The following is a 6731-nucleotide window of genomic DNA, read 5'->3' as shown; positions in this document are numbered from 1 at the left end:
CCACTGACACAGCCTGCAACGAAAACATGCGGTCTCTCACTTCACTGCAGCCGAGGTGAGTAAGACATTTAAACGTGTTAACCCTCGCAAGGCTGCAGGCCCGAACGGCATCCCCAGCCGCGCCCTCAGAGCATGCGCAGACCAGCTGGCCGGTGTGTTTACGGACATATTCAATCAATCCCTATACCAGTCTGCTGTTCCCACATGCTTCAAGAGGGCCACCATTGTTCCTGTTTCCCAGAAAGCTAAGGTAACTTAGCTAAGCGACTAAGCCCGTAGCACTCACTTCCGTCATCATGAAGTGCTTTGAGAGACTAGTCAAGGACCATATCACCTCCACCTACCTGACACCCTAGACCAGAGGTGGGCAAACTTTTTGACTCGCGGGCCACAATGGGTTCTAAAATTTGACAGAGGGGCCGGGCCAGGAGCATTTGGAGGGAGTGTTTGGGCCGGATATACTAAAGCATTAAATGTAGTGTGTGCAAACCTCATAGCACAGTAAGAACACTACAACCCAATTTATTAACTGTCTTTCAAATGTGAAAAATAGCCCTTATCAGTTAATAAATTTGTCTCAAGGAATATGCAAGATATGGCATTTACATACTATTTCGCAGATACTGGGAGGAGGAAATGTAAATAGATTAAAATAACATACGCACTGTGATTTATCAAGATTGCGTCTGTTTTTAATAAGTTTCAATCGAAGGTGCAAAGTTAAAAGAAATCAACATTTATTGAAAAATGGAATCACTTTCAACATTCAAAACATATTACACACAACGAAATACTCAAGCTCAATAATATCTACTTGTGTTAAACTCCGCAAAATCATGGATGGATTGTCCTGACCCGCGCTCTACAAACTCGCCACGACGCCCTCGCCTTCACGCGCAAACTGTACACGTGTATCGTTGCCAAGCACACAGACATAGGCTGTATTAAATATCCTACCTGCAGCTGAAAATTTTAATTTAAATTAAGAGCGATGTGCGGCGTGTTAATTAAGCTACTGTACCGCTGCTGTGCGTAAATGCGCATTGCTCTTAAGTAAAAGACGCACTTCCAAACTTTCCATATGCATTTTTCATAACACAGCAGAAAAACTCACCATTTCAGTGGGAACAGTGTTGTTGGTCTCCCTTTTTTGCCAGTGCATCAAAGTCTGGAGTTAGTTTTGTTGTGGCAATTCTCAGGACAGATCTGAGGTGTTGGTCAGTTAACTTGGATCTGTGATGGGCTTTGTTGATTTTCATGGCTAAACGTCTGCTCACACACGTAGGTCGAGCCAAACAACACCAGCATCTTCTGCGTCGTCCTCCGGAGTTTAACGCGGTCGTTAAGTGAAGCGTAAAAGTCATTCAGTTTAAGAGACTTGAACTTCTCCTTTGAGACGGAGTCAGACTGAAGATCGATCAGTTCCATTGCAGCTCCTGCGGTGCTGATTCGGGGTCTTGTCAGGGGACAGGACACCAGTTGAAGTGACTTGTCAATTTTTCAAAATCACAGAACCGACGGCAAAATTCTCTGTGCAGATCGTCCAGTGATTTGCAGTATTTCTTCGCATTTCGGGCGGCCTCTTTCTGCACGGCTAGTGTGGGGAAATGTGCGAAAGATTTGTTTGACATTTGCCTGGAGAATAAAACCAGCTTGGATTTGAAGGCTCACATTTGTGTACATACAAAAAAAAAAAAAAAAAAAAAAAAAAAAAGAAACTGATCTTTCCCCTGTAGCTTCACGTTCAGCTCATTCATGTGTGAAAATATGTCCACAGCAAACGCAAAGTCACAAAGCCAGTTTGTGTCGCTCAGCTCGGGAATTCTTCGGATTTCCCCATTAAATTAAAAAATGAGCGAATCTCGTCTTTGAGCTCCCAGACTCGTTGAAACACTTTCCCCGAACTTAACCAGCGGACGAGCGGTCCTGGTGATCCGCATTAGTTTCTTCCAGGAACGTAATGAACTGACGATGATTAAGTCCCCTTGCTCGTATGAAGTTAACAAGTTTTACAACTGGATCCACGACGTGATTAAGCTGCAATACAGACTTACACAGAGACTCCTGATGAATGATGCAGTGAAGTAAAATAACATCCTGGTCAGGGTTTTCTTCTTTCACTTTATCCTGGATTCTTTTCAGCAGCCCGATGTTTTTTTCCAGTTAAATTTGGCGATCCATCCGTGGTGACATTGGCAAGTTTACTCCAAGGTAGCTTCATTCTATCGATGACAGCAGACACCTGTTCATATAAGTCCTCTCCTCGTTTTCCCTTTCAGTGATTCCATGCTCAAAAGCTCCTCCGTTATCTCAAAACTGTCGTTAATCCCTCGGATAAAAATTAGGAGCTGAGCAGTGTCTTTTTGTCGTTACTTTCATCCAGTGCTAGTGAATATAACTTAAAGGACTCCGCCTTTTGTTTAACTCGCTGACTATATCTTCGTCAATCAGTTCCACGCGCGAGTCACTGTCCTGCGTGCTAAGCTGATTTTTTCAAACTTGGCTTTGCTCTCCGGACACAAGAGACCTGCTGTCTCTACCATGCACTCTTTCAAAAACTCGCCTTCGGAGAAAGGCTTGCTAGCCTTTGCTAATTTGAATGCCAGCAAATAACTTGCCTTGGTACTTGACTCTTGAATTGCAGTTTGTCGGTGAAAAAAGTTCTGTTGACTCTGTAAATTAGCTGCCAACCTCTGAGCAGTAGCCGCCCGTTCTTGTGTTGACTGCTTGCTAGCATAGTTTGCATGCTTCGTGGCAAAGTGACGGCTGATATTGTACTCTTTGAAAACCGCAACAGCTTCTTGGCATATCAGACATACAGCCGTTGATCGGACTTCAGTGAAGAAGTATTTTGTTGTCCACTCCTTATTAAACACTCGGCATTCGCTGTCCACTTTCCTTCTCTTTGGTCCGCTCATTTTCACAGAAGGGCTTAATGGTGACGTGAAACGAAGTGAAAATTAAAGTGAAATAAAGAGAAATACGCGCCACTCTAACAACGGTCAATGTGTTTTGAGTGCGCCATCTATTGGGGAAACGTGGGCATTGCAGGGAAAGGGGAAAAAAAGGAGGTTTTTACTATAATTTGGACAAGTTCGGCGGGCCGGATTAAAAAGCCTAACGGGCCGTAGTATGTGGCCCGCGGGCCGTAGTTTGCCCATGTCTGCCCTAGACCCACTCCAATTTGCTTACCGCCCAAATAGGTCCACAGACGATGCAATCTCAACCACACTGCCCTAACCCATCTGGACAAGAGGAATACCTATGTGAGAATGCTGTTCATCGACTACAGCTCGGCATTCAACACCATAGTACCTGACGGGCCGCCCCCAGGTGGTGAGGGTAGGCAACAACATCTCCTCCCCGCTGATCCTCAACACTGGGGCCCCACAAGGGTGCGTTCTGAGCCCTCTCCTGTACTCCCTGTTCACCCACGACTGCGTGGCCACGCACGCCTCCAACTCAATCATCAAGTTTGCGGACGACACAACAGTGGTAGGCTTGATTACCAACAACGACGAGACGGCCTCCAGGGAGGAGGTGAGGGCCCTCGGAGTGTGGTGTCAGGAAAATAACCTCACACTCAACGTTAACAAAACTAAGGAGATGATTGTGGACTTCAGGAAACAGCAGAGGGAACACCTCCCTATCCACATCGATGGAACAGTAGTGGAGAGGTTAGCAAGTTTTAAGTTCCTCGGCATACACATCACAGACGGAATTGGTCCACTCACACAGACAGCATTGTGAAGAAGGCGCAGCAGCGCCTCTTCAACCTCAGGAGGCTGAAGAAATTCGGCTTGTCACCAAAATCACTCACAAACTTCTACAGATGCACAATCGAGAGCATCCTGGCTGGCTGTATCACCGCCTGGTATGGCAACTGCTCCGCCCTCAACCGTAAGGCTCTCCAGAGGGTAGTGAGGTCTGCACAACGCATCACCGGAGGCAAACTGCCCTCCCGGACACCTACACCACCCGATGTTACAGGAAGGCCATAAAGGTCATCAAGGACAACAACCACCCGAGCCACTGCCTGTTCACCCCGCTATCATCCAGAAGGCGAGGTCAGTACAGGTGCATCAAAGCTGGGACCGAGAGACTGAAAAACAGCTTCTATCTCAAGGCCATCAGACTGTTAAACAGCCACCACTAACATTGAGTGGCTGCTGCCAACACACTGACACTGACTCAACTCCAGCCACTTTAATAATGGGAATTGATGGGAAATGATGTAAATATATCACTAGCCACTTTAAACAATGCTACCTTATATAATGTTACTTACCCTACATTATTCATCTCATATGCATACGTATATACTGTACTCTATATCATCGACTGCATCCTTAGGCAATACAGGTATCACTAGCCACTTTAACTATGCCAATTTGTTTACATACTCATCTCATATGTATATACTGTACTCGATACCATCTACTGTATCTTCCCTATGCTGCTCTGTACCATCACTCATTCATATATCCTTATGTACATATTCTTTATCCCCTTACACTGTGTATAAGACAGTAGTTTTGGAATTGTTAGTTAGATTACTTGTTGGTTATTACTGCATTGTCGGAACTAGAAGCACAAGCATTTCGCTACACTCGCATTAACATCTGCTAACCATGTGTATGTGACAAATAAAATTTGATTTGATGATTTGATTTGACTCTGTAGGACTCTACTAAAACAGTACAACACACACTGGAGGAGTCCTGACTCTACATCCAAAACACACACTGGAGGAGTCCTGACTCTACATCCAAAACACACACTGGAGGAGTCCTGACTCTACATCCAAAACACACACTGCAGGAGTCCTGACTCTACATCCAGAACACACACTGCAGGAGTCCTGACTCTACATCCAGAACACACACTGGAGAAGTCTGACTCTACATCCAAAACACACACTGGAGGAGTCCTGACTCTACATCCAAAACACACACTGGAGAGTCCTGACTCTACACCCAAAACACACACTGGAGGAGTCCTGACTCTACATCCAGAACACACACTGGAGGAGTCCTGACTCTACATCAAAACACACACTGGAGGAGTCCTGACTCTACATCCAAAACACACACTGGAGAGTCCTGACTCTACATCCAGAACACACACTGCAGGAGTCCTGACTCTACATCCAGAACACACACTGGAGGAGTCCTGACTCTACATCCAAAACACACACTGCAGGAGTCCCTGACTCTACATCCAGAACACACACTGGAGGAGTCCTGACTCTACATCCAGAACACACACTGGAGGAGTCCTGACTCTACATCCAAAACACACACTGCAGGAGTCCTGACTCTACATCCAAAACACACCCTGCAGGAGTCCTGACTCTACACCCAGAACACACACTGCAGGAGTCCTGACTCTACATCCAAAACACACCCTGCAGGAGTCCTGACTCTACATCCAGAACACACACTGCAGGAGTCCTGACTCTACATCCAAAACACACCCTGGAGGAGTCTGACTCTACATCCAAAACACACACTGCAGGAGTCCTGACTCTACATCCAAAACACACCCTGCAGGAGTCCTGACTCTACATCCAAAACACACCCTGCAGGAGTCCTGACTCTACATCCAAAACACACCCTGCAGGAGTCCTGACTCTACATCCAGAACACACCCTGCAGGAGTCCTGACTACATCCAAAACACACACTGCAGGAGTCCTGACTCTACATCCAAAACACACACTAGAGGAGTCCTGACTCTACATCCAAAACACACACTAGAGGAGTCCTGACTCTACATCCAAAACACACACTGCAGGAGTCCTGACTCTACATCCAAAACACACCCTGCAGGAGTCCTGACTCTACATCCAGAACACACACTGCAGGAGTCCTGACTCTACATCCAGAACACACACTGGAGGAGTCCTGACTCTACATCCAGAACACACACTGGAGGAGTCCTGACTCTACATCCAGAACACACACTGGAGGAGTCTGACTCTACATCCAAACACACACTGGAGGAGTCCTGACTCTACATCCAAAACACACCCTGCAGGAGTCCTGACTCTACATCCAAAACACACACTGCAGGAGTCCTGACTCTACATCCAGAACACACACTGCAGAGTCCTGACTCTACATCCAAAACACACCCTGCAGGAGTCCTGACTCTACATCCCAAAACACACACAAACACAATACATTAAATGAGTCATGGATGACACCCCCGCCCCACCCCCCCCCCCTCCCTGGTCATGATTAATTAAAGCACTTATTATTGTCTCACATCTTTGATCATCTCTGTAATTAAGGAATAATGTCGTCAGTAAACGGAAGCCACTGCTTTGTTTTGGCTCTAATTCATTCAATTAAAGTGTATTTTCTAGGATCCTGTCCGTGCTGTTCCTGGAACAGTGGCAGTGTTTTGGGAGTTGTATTTGTAGTATGTACAGTGTAGTATAAATCTTCCAACAACGTGTTGGCAGGTTCCTTCTCCATAATGCAATAACAATTTAGAACTCGTAAAACCAGTTGAATTTAAAACGAATATAAAGTCAAATGCTCAGTATAATATAATAAACATTTTATCATTAGTATAGTACAGGAAGGCAGTAGTCTCAGTATGTGTTGGAGTAGTAGCAGTATGTGTTGGAGTAGTATCTGTATATATTGGAGTATTATGCGTATGTGTTGGAGTAGTGTCAGTATGGGTTGGAGTAGTAGCAGTATATATTGGAGTAGTAGCAGT

This window comes from Oncorhynchus keta, chromosome 18, assembly GCF_023373465.1.
Source record: "Oncorhynchus keta strain PuntledgeMale-10-30-2019 chromosome 18, Oket_V2, whole genome shotgun sequence".
Lineage (NCBI taxonomy): Eukaryota > Metazoa > Chordata > Actinopteri > Salmoniformes > Salmonidae > Oncorhynchus > Oncorhynchus keta.
The sequence above is the reverse complement of the archived record's forward strand: the minus strand, read 5'-3'. Positions refer to the sequence as shown.